This window comes from Artemia franciscana, chromosome 3 (genome assembly GCF_032884065.1).
Source record: "Artemia franciscana chromosome 3, ASM3288406v1, whole genome shotgun sequence".
NCBI lineage: Eukaryota > Metazoa > Arthropoda > Branchiopoda > Anostraca > Artemiidae > Artemia > Artemia franciscana.
In genome coordinates this window covers 27,759,193-27,779,645 of record NC_088865.1, presented here as the reverse complement: position 1 = coordinate 27,779,645, position 20,453 = coordinate 27,759,193, and positions in this window count along the sequence as shown.

Here is a 20,453-nt window from a genome sequence, read left to right as displayed (position 1 = left end):
TCTAAAAAACGGAATTTTGATATCAATAGATGTATCAAAAGAATAAACTTATTGTTACGCATATTCCAAATATACAAGATTCATAAAATTTAGTGTTACCCGTCAAAAGTAATGAGAAAATTCGCCTGATTTTTGAAACAGGAGGAAATACCCCCTAAAAGTGAAGGAATCTTAATGAAAATCACACCATCAGGTTCAGTGGATCAGAAAACCCTATTGTTGAAGTTTCAACCTCCTATATATTTTGAATTTTTTGCCGGAAAAAAAGTCACGGACGCGTGTTTATTTTCATTTTTTAATCCTGGAGTGATAGTACCGAAATAATGATCCTAGAAGATTGGGAGAATGTATATTCGAATGGAAATTAGAAGATTAGTGCTTTTTCTAAGTAACCAAAAAGATTCGAGGGCAACTAGCCCCCCTCCCACGTCCCTTTTTCCCCAACATTGTTTGATCAAAATTTTGAGATCATCTGTTCTGCATTGTTGAAAGATCCAATAACTATGTTTTTTGGGGTAAAATGTATCCCTACTGTCCGTTGGGAGGGATCTGTAAGTTATGAAATTTGCACGTTGTTTGCCTATAGTATTTGTTATTGGGAAGTAAACTGATATTTTTTCTTTTTTTTTGGGGGGGGGGGTATTTTGTGTTTGCGGTGGGTTTCTATGGGGAGAATTTTCGGTGGAGAGGAAAATTTTGAGAGGTGAAATATCCATGAGAAATTTTACACTGAGGGGATTTGACAGAATTTCTATGTGGATAATTGTCGAAACTTTCTCTTTGCCAACTCAATTTTGTATGTGAGGATGTTACGAGGAATGTTCCGGGGCTATTTTAAACGTGTTTGGATTTCTGGGAAAGCATTTCCATGGAAGGGGGGATTTGCGGAGTGACAAACAAAACGATTGGAAATTAAGGTCTTTTTCAAATGACAATATGCTAAGGAGATTTTTAAGGCTGAATCGTCCGAAAGAAATTTTACGGAGTTTTCAGTGAGGATGGAACTGTCTGGAGGGAATTTTTTTTTGGGGGGTGTATTTTACGTGGGATTAATTACCAAAGAGGAGTTTCCCGTGAGGGAGGGATAAATTTTCCATAGAGGGCGAGCCAGACTTACCGGCAGTGTTTGAAAAAACGATCAGAAATTAAATAAAAATCAAATTTTTTGAACTGAAAGTAAGGAGCAACATCAAAAACTCAGAAATTGTTTTTATGTAAAAGGATTGACCCCCTTCTCAATGCCTTACTGCTTATGCTAAAATTTAACTGTTGTCCCAATGTTGTAAGAACGGCTATTAAAATACAAAGGTCGTTTAATTAGAATAGTAAGCTTTTTTAAAAGTGCTAAAAACTTTAGCGTAAAGAGCAAGGTATTGAGGAGCAGGGTAACCGTTACAAATACAGAATAATTTCTGTTCATTTTGAGTTTTAATGTTGCTCCTTACTTTTGGTTAAAATAATGATTTTTAATTTGTTTAAATCAGTTTCTTAGAACGAGTGTCCAAGTCTAACCCAAGAAAAACACTTGCAGGTTGGATTTTCAAAGATATTTTCAAAGATAAATTTTCTTGAAAGCGTTATTACCCAAAATTGTGGATGGATACCACGTAATATGGCAATACGTGAGTCATTTCTAGGCATGTCGAAGGATAAATAAAACCACATTGCACTGCTTTAAAGAAAAAGTATTCCAATAGTTTTATATATTGCATGTATTAAAAAAAAATACCAAAAATGACGAAATTCATACTTAATATGTTTTTGCTGTGTATTTTGTCGACGTTTCTTTGTGGTCCTTAGCACTGAAGTTTTTCTATTTAGGTTAAGTTAACACCGTGTAGTGTTTTCTTTAAAAGTACCGACAAATTTCTTCTTAAGTTAGCTCTTTATATATTCATAGTACCCGGCTACTTTAACAGCCCCCCTCTCTTATATCTTTTAAACATATACTATATCTCACAACGAGTGTCCTGGTTGAACCCCAAGAAGAGACTTAATGGCATAAGAGAAATAAAGGTGTTTTCCTAGATAATAAAAAAAGCTTCCATTTAAAGAGGAATCATAATTATTTTTATCAAGTTCAGATATAGCTGGAGTGTCGCGACCCCGACCTGGGATTTTTCGTTTTTACCTCGACAAAGGAGATATCCATGTGGAAAAAAACAACCGTGACAAAATGTTTTCGAAGCTCCATAAATTCTATATGGAATCTTTTTTGACTGAAATTGTGGAAGAAAGATTGCCACGTAATGTGGCAATTCGGGAGCCATTCCTGGGTGAATCCAAGGATAGACAAAACCCTCACATATTGAGTTTGGGCTAGATAGGTTAGTTTCTTGCTGAGTTTATACTTGTATATACAATTACTCTATATTGTACCCAAATATACGTTTCTTAGCGGTCCTTTTCATCAAAATTCGGGCTAGGCTAAGACCCTGGCAGGGTTTCTTTGAAACTCGAAATTCATTTTATATGTTTATGTATCTATAGTGTCCCAGCTAACCCCCTAGTCTATTTTTCAAACGTAACTAAAAATCTTAGAACGATTGTCACGTGTAAACCCAAAGAAAAAATGTGGTTTCAAATTTGACTTTCAATGAAAATCTCTCATTTGCTTCTGTTTTTATAGTGTCCAAATAATTCCTTGCTCCCCTACCCAAAGAAAATACTTTTGAATTCACCTTTGAATGACTGCTGTTAGTTGTTTATGAATTTTCACCTGTTTTGGCTAATGCCCCCCAGTTAATTCCCTATCTAGACGGTTACCCCTCGGAAAATTATCCCTGCGTACTAAAGTTTCTTCATTTAATAAATTCACCACTTCAGTCAAAATTCTTTCTCTTGTAGTTTTTTTTATTCCGCCAAGCTGTGATGCATTTGTAAAAACAAACGTGCTTTCTCTCGATTTATTTGCAAATGTCAACTTTTCTTACTAGTCAAACCCCAAATTCTTGATTGATCTTGATAACCAAGTCCCCTAGAGAGGTCGCTAATTGAAGCTTGTTTTTGACCAGTTCCCCAACAAGAGAGAAAGGTTGAAAAGTGTTAAGTCCCGCATACCCTTAAATATGAGCACTCCGAGAGGTTGAGGCAGATATCCTTGATGTTTTCCAGGGGAACTGTCTAGGGATAGGTTTATTTAAATGACAGAGAACAATAACCCGCAATGGAAATGCAGTTTGATCTCACTTCCTAAGGCTATAATCAAACGGAATTTTGGACAGTTTGTCATATTTTTTCGAAGAGCAATCTATCTGGGTCAAGAAGGACGTGCTGGATTGGGGGAAGGGAGAGGAAGAGGTAATAAGGAAGGATTTAAAGTGTAAATGGTGAAGCTAAGAAAAGTTTATTGTGAAGGAAGAAAATGCACAGCTGTGTTTCCATAAGGTTTTAGCATTATTAGTAGTAGTTATTTTGGTTAACGTTTTCAGAAAAAACGATTTTGGTTGTCCGAATCTTATCTTAATGACTGTCCCGAATCAAAAGACACAAACTTTTGTTTTTTAAACAAGTCAGTCATTCCTTTTAGGAGTTAGAATTTATAATTTTTATAGTTTAAAAATGGATTATTACTTTTGCAGAAATAAATGATGGATTATTCTTATTTCGCAAGAGAATACGTGACTTTCTTTTCCCCTTGCTCTATTAATGGAGTGTATTAATGAGTTGTAATCGAGAATTGTGATAATCGAAGTTTTCAAAGGATCTCTCAATCGTTTTGGGACTCCAGTAAGCTAAACTTTTCTTTTCAAATGAGGCTATGACTTGAACTCTTCTGAGATTGGATAGTCAAATTTTGTAGCTAAAGCCTGGAATGAGAGCTGTTTAATTTTTAGGGCAGCCCATGCCCTTAAATCAATATTGTTCTTATAAGCGATGATCCATTTGGCAGTGGTTTGATAAAAAAAAAAGTTTGCTAACCCTTTTTATGCCCTGTTTCTGACCAACCAATGCTTGTTTTTCTTTTTATTTTTGGTATTGGGGTTCTAATACCCCAAGGACTTTCAGATATGAGTTTCAACCAATCGGAGGAAAACGTTTTTGACTCAATCTTATAGGTCTTTACCGTCAACTCAATTTCTTTTTCGTGCATGAGACCCTTTGTCAGGAGCTTACAGTTATAACTTTCAAGGCACCAAGAAAGAACTTTTTGCCCTTTTTTTGGAGAAAAACAGTGTCTAATTTCTCTTTTTTCTTGTGCATTGGGGCTCTCTTTGCCCAAGGCTTAAGGACATAAATCTTGAGCCGCTCGGAAATTGAGAATTTTGTTGCCCTTTTTGTACCCCTTTTCTGAGGAGAGGGGGGTCCTCTATACTAATTCTTTTGCTGCGGTTTCCTCTTAGCCCACTGGTTGAAGAGTGTAAGTTTCAAACTGATAGGGGGAATTTCTGATGCCATTCTCCCACTAAAAAAACAATTTTCGTCCCATTCTTGGGATAACAAAATTGTCGTTCCTGTTCATTGGGGTCCCCTCGCCCCAGGGACTTGGTGATCTAAGCTTTAAGTCAATTTTATAGAAATTACCCTTTTGGGTGGGGCATGGCCTCAGACTAAAGTTGTTTCTATACATTAGATTTTATTTTCCCAAGTGAGTGAAAGTTTTAAGCTTCAACCTGATCAAAAAAATTAATAAGTCCCTTGTTAGTTCCATGTTTTCAAGGAAACCAGTATGTATTTTTTAATTTCACCCCTTGCATTTCGGGCCCTGTAGCACATAGACTTGAGAAAATAAATTCTGAGTTGACCAGTGGAAAAAATTTGGCGCTTTTTTGGGCCCATTCTTTGGTGTGTGTGCCCCCAAATCGATTTTTTATACGTCAGGCTCCTATTAAACCAAGGGATAGCAGCTATAATTATCAAAGTGATCAGGGAAAACAAGTTTTTACCCATTTTGGGGCTCCCTACCACCCTCTCCCCATGTACCCCAACAAAGTATTTGTCCCTCTTGGCCCAGAGAACGGTCTCTGGATGTCTCAAGATAATTGGACACCCAAGATAAAAAATCTTCCCTCTTCAAATGTAGATCCTACCCACAGATAATTAGCAATTTTCATAATTTCCGGCCCTTGCTCTTGGGGTTGTGGGGATATTGTTATTTTTTTATATCATATTTATTGGGCCTTTGGCAATTTTGAATAAAATGGCTATCACTAAATTTTGGTCTGATATCATGGGGGTTACTCGAGGGGGCTGGTTAGTAAAAAAAGCACACAAGAAGGACTGGTTACCCTCTGATCAATTTTAACCCTTCAAAAGCATACAAAAACGGTCAATTCCCAATTGAAGAGCCCCCTCCAAAGTGTTCGAACCACCCAATCCATAAGAAGTGATCGAAAAAAACAACAACACATATATCCATGTGAAGTGCATGACTCCTCAGATATGCAACGCAAGAGCATCGCCTCTGATCAGTATTTTACGGAGTCCGTTTTCTATATCAAACAGTTCGTGGTAACGAACTGTAGTAAGGAGCGACCTGGCTCAATAGTAACCGAAACTCTAAAAAACAGAATGTTGGTACCAATAGTGACATCAAAATAATCGCATTTTAATGCTGAGAAAATTTGCCTTATTTTATTAAATAGGGGGAAAACTCCCCCCTACACATCTTAATGAAAATCACATCATCAGATTCAGCGTATCAGATAACCCTATTGTAGAAGTTTCAAGCTCCTATCTACAAAAATGTGGAATTTCGGATTTTTTTTTGCCAGAAGACAGATCACGGATGCGTGTTTATTTATTTATTTTTTTTCCAGGGGTGATCGTATCGACTCAGTGGTCCTAGAAGGTCGCGAGAGGGCTCACTTTAATAGAAATTAAAAGTTCTAGTGTCCTTTTTCAGTTACCGAAAATCGGAGGGCACCTAGGCCACCTCCCACGCTTATTTTTCCCCAATGTCACCAGATCAAAATACTGAGATAGCCATTTTATTGACGAATTACTTCCCCACAGCCCCCGTGGGAGGGGCTGCAAGTTACAAATTTTGACCGTTGTTTGCATATATTAATAGTTATTTGGAAGTGCACAGACGTTTTCAGGGGAATTTTTTGGTTTGGGGGGGGGGGGGAGAAACTGAGGGGTGGGGGTTACGCGGAAGGATCTTTAGTGGTTACATGGTTACGTGGAGCAATTTGTCATGGGGGAAGAGAATTTCAATGAAAGGGGGCAGGACTTTCTAACATTATTAAAAAAAAACAGTGAAAAACTAAATATGAAAAGTTTTTTCAACTGAAACTAAGGAGCAGCATTAAAACTTGAAAAGAACAGAAATTATTACGCATATGAGGGGTTAACCTCCTCGTAATACCTCGCTCTTTACGCTAAAGCATTTTTAGTATTTTCAACCATTTATTCTACGGCCTTTGTGATTCAGAGGTCATTCTTAAGGATTTGGGACAAATTTCAACTTTTAGTGTAAAGAGCGAGGTATTGACGAGGGGGTGAATCCCCTCATGTTCCTAATAAAAACATACGAATATAGAAGTTCGTTAAGTAAGTTAATTCGTAAGTTACGCATATTTCTTACTAATGAAAACGTTAGTAAATAATTAAAAGTTCTAGTTGCCTTTTTAAGTAATCAAAAAGCTGGAAGGCTACTAGGCCTCCTTCCCCGCTCTTTTTTTCCCAAAATCTTCCGATTAAAACTATGAAAAAACTATTTAGCCAAAAAAAAATTAATATGCAAATTTCGTTTTAATTATTTATGTGCGGAGAGCCAAAATCAAAACATGAATCATTTCAAAAACGTCCAGAAGTTAAATAAAAAAACAAGTTTTTTTCAACTGACAGTAAGGAGTGACATTAAAACTTAAAACAAACAGAAATTACTCCGTATATGAAACGGGTTTTTCCTCCTCAATGCCCCACTCTTTACGCTAAAGTTTTTTACTGTTTTAACAGGTAGAGTTAAGAGAAAGAGTCAAACTTTAGCGTAAAGAGGGGGGCGTTGAGGAGGAAAACCCCTTTCATATACGGAGTAATTTCTGTTCGTTTTAAGTTTTAATGTCGCTCCTTACTTTCAGTTAAAAAAAACTTGTTTTTATTTAATCTAATCAATACACAATCCTAGTAATCATATGCTAGTAAGTTTAAAGCATCTCTAACTCAGGTATGGATTCGTATCACGAAATAAATTACGAATAAATATTCGCATTGAAAATCAAAGCGAACAGAAATTAGTTCAAATATGAGGGGGTCTTCCCGCTCCTTAGCCCTTCGCTCTTTACGCTAAAGTTTCATAGTACATTATTGAAAACGTTTATGAATGTAGCAACTGTAATTAATTAGGTAATTGCAAGTATTCTATTCAATGATTGCCTTTAAAATGTTTTAAGAGATACTTCTATTGTTTTAGCAAATATACAGCAATGAGTTCTTCTATTCCTGGGGTACTGTGAAAAATATTATCGAACCCATTTCAATTGACCTTGCTGTAGAGCATTCGTTCTTAAGGTATGGGGAAAAATTCAGACTTAACTGCCATGTGCAGGGTTGAGGCGAGGCAGAACTCCTCATTCACGTAATAATTTCTGTTTATTTTTAGTTGTGATGTAGCTCTTTGCTTACATTTAAAAATGTTTTTCATTTTATTTCTTTGTTTTTAATACCACGCCTAGGATTATCCTAAACATGGAGGGCTATGCGTAAAAAACAGATTAGCAAAGGAAAGGGATTCATTCAATTTTTCAAACGCAATAGTGTCAAAAGTTTCTTGACATTTATTTGGTTTTGATTATCAGAAGGTAGCTTATAGCCTTTGCTGTTTTTTTTTCATGATTTTTCACCGTTTTTTCTTCTTTTGATTAAGCTAAGTTCATTTTCTTTTGTTTTTTTTCCCATTGATAAGGGCTCCGAGTGTTAAGCCAAAATACTCGAACTTATATTATTTTGGGTACAAAACGTTTTTTTTTTCACTGTCTTATTAAGAAAATTCACCCGTTTGTCATTATTTTCGTTTTATTTTAGTTGTATAAGGAGGGTGACCGCCACTTCAAACCCCACCCTTTATATTGAAGTTTAAACTGCAGAACAAGGGAAGCATAGAAATGACTTAGGGGGAAAAAGAGGAGAACAGTCTGACTTTATTAGTTGAAATCCATTATACTTTAGGTTTTCAATTATTTTCCATGGAAAAAATTGAGTTATTTTTGAAAAGCATTGCAATTAGTTTCCTCGTTTTGGGAACAACTCACTGTTAAGCTGGATGAAACTTTACTGTTGTTGATGGGGTTTACATCTTTATTGGGACACATAAAAACAAAAGACATGCTCTTAAGGGTACAAGGGAAATGGAAAGTTAAGACGAACATAAATTGTTCCGCAAAAAAGAAACTACTGTTACTATGTATTGCTACAGGAAGGAGAGTAGTCTGCTTTTATAAGATATTAATTTGAACAACTTTTTCCACAAAACAAGTTTTTCAAAGAAAAGTTAAGAGCTTCATTAGGCCAAGAATGAGCAAAAATAAAGTCAAATAATCTCCCAAGCGTAAAACTACCACAAATCACTATCAATAAATAAATGAAACTCAAAACGAAAAGAAACTACAATAGATAGCCGAGTCAAACTCAAAACGAGCAAAAATAACATGAGTAGGGCTGATAACCCTTATGTCTTTGCAAGACTAGAACGCAGTTTGCGCTTTATTAAAAAAAAATAAAACAAGCAAACAAATGACCGTGGACTGTTAGTCAAATTGATATGTATTTACATTGCTTCGTTAATGTTTTGATAATTTATGAAAGTAATAAAGGTGAAAACGTTTCCAACGTATTTTTTTTTGTGTGTTCACAAAGCGCAAATTGTGTTCAGATCTAACCCACCTTTGACTCAGCTGATAAAAGAGCTTTAGTGGAGGTCCCATCGTTATATGGTATACCAGATAGATACATGAAAGTGATTAGGGCTATATACGAGAACAAAATTGCTACGGTTAAGGTAGAAAATAAGCGTAGCGAACAGGGTGGAGTTCTATCGTAAGAAAAATTTAAGAGAAATACGAACTTCTTGGGAGGGTTAAAGAGGGAGACTTTGAATGGATTGGGATGGAGAAGGAGCGTACGTAGTTTTGTTGGCCTCAGGTGGCTTGGTGCTGCAGTGAGTTGTTAGTAATATTATTAGTAGTAATTTAATGAAGCCAAAAATGAGTAAACGACACTGTTCATAGTGACAGAGGAAAGCGATAAGACACAGAAACTCTACAGTTGAGATCCTGTGCGTATAATGTTTCGTATATACACTTTATACAGTCTTTTGTTTTGTTTTGTTTACTGTTTCGATTTTAGTTGTGTGCCAAATTATTTGGTTAAAATGTTTCATCGCTGCACTGGTCTATGAAAGTAAGTTTCAAAGGCGCAATCTTCCCCTGAACCATAAAAATGTTTTATGCTAATGGTCGGTTGAAATTATTCAAAGTGGAGCAAAACCTACTTCGGGGGCTGGGGGTGGGTGGGAGATAGTACTATATCCAATTTCTACTGGAGCTAAACTCAACCTCAACATAAAAACAATCAAATTCTTCGCGTTAACGACTTGCAAGAAAAAAGCAATCCGTACCAATAGTAGCGGAAACTAAAAAAAGCCGGTATCAATATATGACATCACAATATATATATATAACAAAATAATATGAGATGTAATTCAAAATTTATGAAATTGGATCAGTTTAAATTTACCCATAATAAGTTATTAGCGTACGAAACTAAAAAGATACTAGAAAGGGGGAGGGATATTTCGACGTTTTTAAGCTATCTGGCTGCAACCCTATCAATCTCCCAAATTTTGCACTTAATTTCAGATTTTCTACAATTCTTAAAGAACGAATGCCCTTACCCACGAGCATTACGATAATTTTCTTTTAACAGTACCTCTAGAATGAAAGGACTTATTTATTTTCATCGATATTAATCAAAAGATTCTCGATGGCACAATCTTGTTCACTGCTTGAAAAGCACACCAGAAGTTGGAATTTTCGTTCTTAAACCCCTTTCTGATCTACTAGGAGCATCGGTACGATACTGTCACTTCTGGTGAATAAAAGGAAAAATAAATGACAAATGATATGTATCAGTGATCAGCCTTCTCGAGAAGAATGCAAAATTTTGTATTTTTTTGTAGATAGGGGGTTCAATCCTGTGCAAAAGGGTCCTTTGACATACTAAATTTAATGACGTAATTTCCATTTAGATCACTTTCCCTTTTTAGTTTTTTTATTTCTACCCTTTTAAAAAAATTAGGCAGATTTCCTGAGGCTCGTAACTTCTAGCGGGTAACTTGAAGCTTAATGAAATTACACATTTATAGTCACAATAAAAACCCAATAATATTAGGTTGAATCCGTATAATTATCTGAGATTTTTGGTTGCTATTAGTACGAGTTGCTTTTGGATTATGGTTTGTTACCTACACTTGTCGGTTTAATTGTATTGACGGATCCTAGACTTCATTGAGCCTATGCCTAGAAAGTGTCTTTATAAGAAATTGCAGCTATGCTAATGAGCATGTAAATAATTTAGAGTGAATCACTTTACCATAGCCATCTAGGGTACGTGGTCTTACTTGCATAGTAATCCGGGTTGTTTCTAAGACCTATACACTATGACTTAAAGCTTATTAATTGGTTGATATTTTTAATAGATCAAAATCTACTGACCACCAATAATGTACACGTCTTATCTTCTAAGTCTACGTCTGACCACCTAATCTTCTTAATAAACCACCTAATCTTCCTCTAAACCACATAATCTTCCACCTAATCTTCCTTATCTTCTAAGTCTACGTCTAATTTCATGCATTGTGTAAAGTTTGGATTTCTGGAAAGGTCGATTTTTGACAGTCAATCATCTCAATAAACTTATAATTTTCCCTAAATCTTTTAATTTTTCAGCAATGTTTGGTTTCTGTACTTAACAAGAGCGACAATCGTTTCTTGTTTTTTTTTCTGGTCAATTTATGTTCGTTTTAAGGTTCAATTTTCCCTTTGCTCTCAAAAGCATGTGTTTTTGTTATTTGCTTCTTATTTCTTCGTGCCACAGTAAAGAAGAAAAAGGCAGTGAAGGAAATTAAGTTTCATTTAGGTTAACAATTAGCCGTACCCAAAACGGGAAAACTACTTGCAATGTTTTTTCTAGGTAACCGTATCTTTTCTAAAGAAACTAGTCTGAAAGCCAATGTACTATACAGTTTCATATGCAGCGCAATAGTGCTGCCTAAGTAAAGAGCGGTGTGGGCACAATACATTATTTATTTTTTTTTTAGACCAGGGCACTATGTATTGAAGGAGTTGTTGTAGAAACTTTGAAAAGGGCACATTCGACCGGAAATTGAAGGGACTAGTGCCCTTTTTAATAGTCGAAAGTGCTTGGAGGCCAACTAGCCCCCATCCCGCGCCCGCCATTTCTCCTAACACATATAATCAAAATTTTGAGATAGCAGTTTCGTTAACGTAGTTGAAAGATCCGGAAATTATGTCTTTGATAATTACACCCCCCACAGTCCTTTGGGCAATGGTTGTATGTTATGCCCTGGGGGGATTTAAGATTTATATAGAAAGTGTGATCGTATGTACATCAGAGGGGCATAATTGGATTTTCAATCAGGAGTTTTAGTGCCCTTCTTGAAATTCAGAGTGATTGGATGGTGGATACAAACCCCACACCTCGTATTTTCCCGAAATGCATGTGATAGAAATTTTGAGACGACCATTTTTTTGTCATAGAAACTTCAAAAAGAGCTTATTCAATTGAAAATTGTAAGGGCTAGTGCCCTTTTTAATATTCACAAGTGATTGGAGGGTGACTAAACCCCCTCCCACGCCCACTATTTCCCCAAAACCATCCAATTAAAATTTTGAGATATCTGTTTTGTTCAATGTATTTGAAAGGTCCGGAATGGAGTATTACATTTCTCTTTATTTACTGTCCTGTATATTTACATATGATAAATATTTTGTATACTTTTTTATTGTACTTTTGTCTTCATTCTTAGTTATTCTTGACTTTGGATATAAGTTCATGTCAGAAATATGTTAAGCTGTTAGTCTTGGTGCTACGGACATGTTATCCATTGACTATACTCTAAGAGGAAATATCAACCTTATAAATTTTGTTTTAGTGACACATTCTGAATTTATAGTTTCTTTGGTTCTAGTTTTAAATCATCTTAGGCTGTTATTATGATATAGCCTTTTTATTTGAAAAGTTTCATTTCAATTCAATTCAATTTATTCAAATAAAACTAAAATATAACACTAATAATAATAAAGATCCTGGAAGCGAACTTGTTGAGGACCATAACCACAAAAAATTGAAAATGAAGAAGAGAGAAAAAAAGAAAAGAGAAAACATGGGTAACTAAAGCAAATTGAATAAGAATTTAGAGAGTTATAATATCAAAATTTTAGTACATTGTTATACAGCGTGCGCAAACTTGTGGATAGCTCGACACTGGAGGGTATTATATTCCATTGAAGTATATATTTATAAATGGGGGATCGCTGGGCGGAACTAGAGACACACTTGGGGACAATGAAGGAACGGTTGGATGAACGGAGACAGAGGCCTTCAGAATTATTAATATTAAAATAAGATAACAATTGAGGAGGAAGATTTTTATGGTAAGCGGAGTATGCAAGGTATAGATTTAAATTTTTGATGATTTGTTCAAAAGGGATAATACCAAAATCGGAGTACAAGTCCTGGGTGGATATAGTCGGGGCAGCCGAAAAACTGCTTTGATGGCACGGTTTTGGGCAGATTTTAATTTATTGGTAACTGAAGGAAAAGTGTTGCCCCAAACAGATCCACAGTATGAGATATATGGGTAAATAAAAGAGTAATAAAGGGTGACAATGATATCGGGAGGAAGAAAATAATTCGCACGATTAGTCATTTAAAAATATGATTTTCAGAAGTGGCTCTGGGCTTATTTTTTCAAATTGCTCCGCAAGAAAGATATTTTTCCGTTTTTCTCAGAAAGAATAACTTCCTGAAGTTTTACACCCATGGAGCGTTTATTTTTATTTATTCTAGACCAAACCAACCCAAAATCTGCTTTAGAATAACAACTGATCTGATTCCTCATCGGCACATCGATTATCACATATAATGTAATCCAGTAATTGGTCCAAGTCAGAAGCAACGCTAACTAGTAAATGCCACAAGGCTTCAATGTTTTTTTATTACTATTATTTATAACATTTGGAGGGGGTTCATTCGATTAAAAATTGGAAGTTCTGGTGCCCTTTTTCAGAGTCAAAAGTGATCGAACGACAATTCCGCTAATAGGGGACCATTCGCTTGACCCCTAGCAAACTTTTCCACGAGAGGCCCCCTAGCAACCAATTCAACCGGGGACCTTAGCAACCAATTTTGATGAGGGGCTAGAACAAATTCCACGGTGGGCCCTAGCTGTCAATTCCACGGGGGCAGGAGACTAGCAGTCAATTCTATGGGGTAGCCTAGAATCCAATACCCCCGGGGACCTTGCATCCAATTTCACCGAGCCCCATAAAAACTTTTTCCATCGGGGGCCTCTAGCAACCAATTTAGCCGGGAGCCCTAGCAGCCTATTCAAACTGGGGGGGGGATAGCTTTAAATTCCAACGCAATTCCAACAGGACCATAGCAACCAACAGCAACGGGCCCCTAGTTTTCAATCCAATCGGGAGCCCCTAGCAATAAATTTCACCAGCAAGAGGTTTTTCAAGACGGTTCAAGACACTTCAAGACGATTTGAACACATTTTTCTTCAACACCTTTTTCAAGACGTTTCAAGACATTTCAAGATGTTTTTTTTCTAAGACGTTTGTCAAAATTTCTTTGTTTGTCATTTAATACGGGAATGTTTACTTATATTAGGAATGACGCGTGTGACTTTTTAGACTTCAGGGGCCCATGAGGAGGGCATACACGTGAGGTGTTATGTAATGTTGTGCAATACCATGGCATGCCCGTGGGCCTTACATAATAGCAGAGTACATGTTGGTCTTACGTAATACCGGCGTGCACGTGCCTACTACGTATTGACAGAACATACGTGGGATATTACATAATGATGATGCATACGTGTGTGTTACGTAATGACGGTGCAAACTTGTCTGTTAAGTAATGGCAGTGCACACATGGGATTCCACGTAATGCTATAGTACACCTATATGTTGCATATTCCTTTAAGAAATTACATTTTCTTTCAATGCGTTTTTTGCTCGTGAAACTTGTTGTATTTTATTTTCTTCGTGAAATGTAATGTATCTTGTTTTTATTTGCTGTGAAACATGTTGCAAGTTGTTTATTTTGCTCGTGAGATTTGTTGTATGCAGAGTTTTTACTCATGAAGCATAATGTGTGCTGATTTTTTCCTTCTTGAAGCGTGATGTATCTTGATTTTTCTCTGTGAAACTTGCTGTGTATTTTTTTTCTGCGTGGAACGTGTTGCAAGTTGAATTTTTGATTCGTGAAACTTGTTGCACGTGGATTATTTTTTCAAAACCTTGATGTATGTTGATTTATGTTTTCAAGAAACTTGTTATATTTTCATTTCTTCTTCATGAAACATGAAGATGCTTGTTACTGTTGCTTGTTGCTGTTTCATTTCGCGAAACGTTTTATTTCATCAATTGCTTGTTGTTGTTTCATTTCGCGATACGTTTACGTTAAATTTTCTCCTCGAGAAACCAGTTTCATTCCTGGAACTTATTGCAGACTGATTTTTTGTTCGTGAAGTTTACTGTGTGTTGATTTTTTTTCTTCAAGAAGCTTTTTGTATGTTGATTTTTTTTCTTCGTGAAACATAATGTATGTAGATTTTTTCTTTGTGAAACTTATTATATCCTGAATTACCTTCGTGAAACTTATTGTATATTGTTTTTTCTTCGTAAAAATTGTTTAATTTTTTTTTTTTGTTATGAAACTTCTTGCATCTTTGTTTTTTTTTTATTTTATCTTCATCGAAGTTGTTCTATATTGGTTTTTTCTTCGTGAAACTTGTTGCATGTTGATCTTTTTCTTTCTGAAATTTGCTGTACATTTTTGTTATCCGTGAAACTGGCTGTATGTTGATTTTTCTTGTTCATAAAACTTGTTGTATGTTGATTATTTCTTCGCGGAACTTTTTGCGTAATAATCTTTTGTTCGTGAAACTTAATTTATCTTGATATTTCTCTTCATGAGACATCTTACATGTGGATTATTTTCTTTGCGAAACTTTCAATGCGTTTTTTGCTCGTGAAACTTGTTGTATTTTATTTTCTTCGTGAAATGTAATGTATCTTGTTTTTATTTGCTGTGAAACATGTTGCAAGTTGTTTATTTTGCTCGTGAGATTTGTTGTATGCAGAGTTTTTACTCATGAAGCATAATGTGTGCTGATTTTTTCCTTCTTGAAGCGTGATGTATCTTGATTTTTCTCTGTGAAACTTGCTGTGTATTTTTTTTCTGCGTGGAACGTGTTGCAAGTTGAATTTTTGTTTCGTGAAACTTGTTGCACGTGGATTATTTTTTCAAAACCTTGATGTATGTTGATTTATGTTTTCAAGAAACTTGTTATATTTTCATTTCTTCTTCATGAAACATGAAGATGCTTGTTGCTGTTGCTTGTTGCTGTTTCATTTCGCGAAACGTTTTATTTCATCAATTGCTTGTTGCTGTTTCATTTCGCGATACGTTTACGTTAAATTTTCTCCTCGAGAAACCAGTTTCATTCCTGGAACTTATTGCAGACTGATTTTTTGTTCGTGAAGTTTACTGTGTGTTGATTTTTTTTCTTCAAGAAGCTTTTTGTATGTTGATTTTTTTTCTTCGTGAAACATAATGTATGTAGATTTTTTCTTTGTGAAACTTATTATATCCTGAATTACCTTCGTGAAACTTATTGTATATTGTTTTTTCTTCGTAAAAATTGTTTAATTTTTATTTTTTGTTATGAAACTTCTTGCATCTTTGTTTTTTTTTTATTTTATCTTCATCGAAGTTGTTCTATATTGGTTTTTTCTTCGTGAAACTTGTTGTATGTTGATCTTTTTCTTTCTGAAATTTGCTGTACATTTTTGTTATCCGTGAAACTGGCTGTATGTTGATTTTTCTTGTTCATAAAACTTGTTGTATGTTGATTATTTCTTCGCGGAACTTTTTGCGTAATAATCTTTTGTTCGTGAAACTTAATTTATCTTGATATTTCTCTTCATGAGACATCTTACATGTGGATTATTTTCTTTGCGAAACTTGTTTTACGTTAATTTTATTATTAGGAAAACCTATTACATGTTAGCTTTTTGACTGTGATAAAATAAAAAAAACTAGTTTTTTTAACTGAAAATAAGGAGCGACATTAAAACTTAAAACGAACAGAAATTACGCCGTGTATGAAAGGGGCTGCTCCATTCTCAACGCCCCGCTCTATACGCTAAAGTTTGACTCTTTCTCTCAATTCTACTTTATTAAACAGTAAAAAACTTTAGCATAAAGAGCAGGGCGTTGAGAAGGGAGCAGCCCCTTTCATACACGGAGTAATTTCTGTTCGTTTTAAGTTTTAATGTCGCTCCTTACTTTCAGTAAAAAAACTAGTTTTTTAATTTAATTTCTGAACGTTTTTGATTTAATGCATGTTTGATTTTGGTTCTCCGCAAATAAATTATTAAAATGAAATTTGCATATTAATTCTTTTTTTGGCTAAATGAATTTCTCTTAGTTTTGATCAGACGATTTTGAGAAATAAGGGATGGGGAAGGAGGCTTAGTTGCCCTCCAATTTTTTGTTTACTTACAAAGGCAACTAGAACTTTTAATTTTTAACTAACGTTTTTATTAGTAAAAAATATACGTAACTTAAGAATTAACTTACGTAACAAACTTCTATATTCTTATATTTTTATTATGTATATGAGGGGGTTTGTCCCCTCGTTAATACCTTGCTCTTTACACTAAAGCTTAAGTTTTGTCCCAATTCTTTAAGAATGACCCCTGAATGAGAAAGGCTGTAGAATTAATAGTTGAAATTACTAAAGATACTTTAGCATAGAGAGCGAGGTATTTAGGAGAAAGAGAACCCCTTATTTGCGTAATAATCTCTTTTCGTTTCAAGTTTTAATGTTACTCCTTACTTTCAATTGAAAAAACTTTTTCGTTTTTATTTTTTCATTGTTTTTTTTATAGTAATGCTAGAAAATCCTGTGCCCTTTTCATTGAATTTCTCTTCCCCCATGACAGAGTCCTCATTAAATTAAATTAAATAAAAAAACTAGTTTTTTTACTGAAAGTAAGGAGCGACATTAAAACTTAAAACGAACAGAAATTACTCCGTGTATGAAAGGGGCTGCTCCCTTCTCAACGCCCTGCTCTTTATGCTAAAGTTTTTTACTGTTTAATAAAGTAGAATTGAGAGAAAGAGTCAAACTTTAGCGTATAGAGCGGGGCGTTGAGAATGGAGCAGCCCCTTTCATACACGGCGTAACTTTGGGTAAAAAATGAGCGTGGGAGGGGGCCTATGTGCCCTCCAATTTAATTGTTGACCAAAAATGAGACAACAGAAACAAGGTCTCGTTCAAGGGTCGGATCTTATCAAGGCTGAAAATATTAGTCGTTCGACATATGACTAAAAATAATTTGTTTAGTTTTTCGTGATTGACAACGATACCTTATCGCCTTTTAGTTTTTTTTTTCAGCTCGATATCTCAAGAAGCAGTAGCATTTTAGAACTGGAGCATATTAGACTATTATTAACAAATTATCAGTTTGCATGTTTAAATACACAAACACAATTTTTTCCGTGCACATGAGCTATACACGTAGCCTACCCATCATCTGCTTTTGTGCCTATTGCACCCATTTAATATATTAAATAAAAAAAATAATTTTTTTAGCTGAAAGTAAGGAGCGACATTATAACTTAAAACGAACAGAAATTACTCCGTATATGAAATGGGTTGTCCCCTCCACAATCCCTCGCTCTTTGCGCTAAAGTTTTTAATTGTTTTAAAAAGTAGAATTGTGACAAAGAGTCAAACTTTTCGTACATTTCGGTCTGTTGCCGTTTTTGAGGGGGTTTCATGTTCTTCTTCGACAACTCCATAACTAGGTTTTCGTTATAAGCTTTTACTATTACGAAAAACCAAAATGGTAATTGCCATTCCTGAATTGGATCAAATGCCACATTTTCCTCACTGGACCATTATTTTTACCGCATGTCCTTAAAATTTCGATTAATATGGGCTTTAGTTCGCTCTTTACTAGGTTGCAGCAATTGTTGCAAACATGAAACGACCACCGGGATTTGGATCCCGACTCATAAAATTTATTGTCAGAAAAATAAATTTCAGGGCATTTCAATGAGCTTTCTGATTCACCCAATATATATATATATATATATATATATATATATATATATATATATATATATATATATATATATATATATATATATATATATATATATATATATATATATATATATATATATATATATATATATAAATATATATATATATATATATATATATATATATATATATATATATATATATAAATATATATATATATATATATATATATATATATATATATATATATATATATATATATATATATATATATATATATATTTATATTTATATATATATATATATATATATATATATATATATATATATATATATATATATATATATATATATATATATATATATATATATATATATATATATATATATATATATATATATATATATATATCTATATATATAAAAATAAGTTGTCTGTCTGTGGATGGATGGATGGATGTGTCAGGTGACGTCACCTGAAAAAACTGGATTAGGTGACGTCAAAACTGAAAAAACTAAAAAAAGGCAAAAACTACAAAAAAAACTAAAAACTAATAAAAAAAATAAAAAAGCTAAAAAACTAAAAAAACTATAAAGGTAAAAACCAATAAAAAACTAAAAAAAAAACTGAAAAAACTAAAAAAAGGCAAAAACTACAAAAAAAAACTAAAAACTAATAAAAAAAGTAAAAAAGCTAAAAAACTAAAAAAACTAAAAAAACTAAAAAAAGGTAAAAAACTAAAAAAAATAAAAAATAAAAAAAAATTTAAAAAAAAGGAAAAAACTGAAAAATAAGCTAAAATAAAGGTAAAAACCAATAAAAAACTAAAAAAAAAGGAAAAAACTAATAAATGACGACACTCAAAGAGAAAGCGACCAGGACAAAAGGAATGTTCGATTAGCAATCAACAAAGCACCGGGACACAGGGAGTATAAATGACGACCAGGACATAAGTAAAAAAAAAAAAACTATCTATATATATAAAAATAAGTTGTCTGTGGATCTGTGGATCGTGGATCAGGTGACGTCACCTGAAAAAACTGGATCAGGTGACGTCAAAACTGAAAAAACTAAAAAAAGGCAAAAACTACAAAAAAAACTAAAAACTAATAAAAAAGCTAAAAAACTAAAAAAACTAAAAAAAAGGCAAAAACTACAAAAAAACTAAAAACTAATAAAAAAAATAAAAAAGCTAAAAAACTAAAAAAACTAAAAAAAGGTAAAAAACTAAAAAAACTAAAAAAAGGTAAAAAACTAAAAAAACTAAAAACTAAAAAAAAACTAAAAAAGGTAAAAACTAAAAGAACTAAAAAAGAAAAAAATAAATGACGACACTCAAAGAGAAAGCGACCAGGACAAAAGGAATGTTCGATTAGCAATCAACAAAGCACCGGGACACAGGGAGTATAAATGACGACCAAGACACAAGTAAAAAAAAAAATTAACAAAACTAAAAAGAAGGTAAAAACTACAAAAAAACTAAAAAGAAAAAAAAACTAAAAACTAATAAAAAAACTAAAAAATCTAAAAATCTAAATAAACTAAAAAAGAAAAAAAAAGGAAAAAAATAAAGGAGAAAAACAAAACTAAAAAACGAATGTATATTCGCAAGTTTTACGTAGTTAAAACCATATATATATATATATCTATATTCACAGGTGGGACATAGGGACACAACTACAATGGCGCGTAACTATTATGGCGCGTAACGACTTACACGCGCGGGGGGGCTTGGGGGGGCGCGAAGCGCCCCCACCAACTAGGTGTTGGGGTGGCGCGAAGCGCCACCCCAACAGCTAGTATATATATATATATATATATATATATATATATATATATATATATATATATATATATATATGTGTGTGTGTGTGTGTGTGTGTGTGTGTGTACGTATGTATAGTACCGGGAGAGGTGATATTGGGGCACTGGTTTATCGTAGAAAGCTGTTAAGGGCTCAGTTGAAAGCTAATCAATCTATCTAAGAGTTCTTTGTTTTAATAAGTTCGTCATAATAAGGCCATCTTAAATTACCATATAGGTCCAAAAACCGAAATTTAAGGCTCCGTTTTTGGACTGGACCGGCTGGAAAATCTAAACAGTGGGTTGTCAAATTTTAATTTATACTAAACCCTCAAA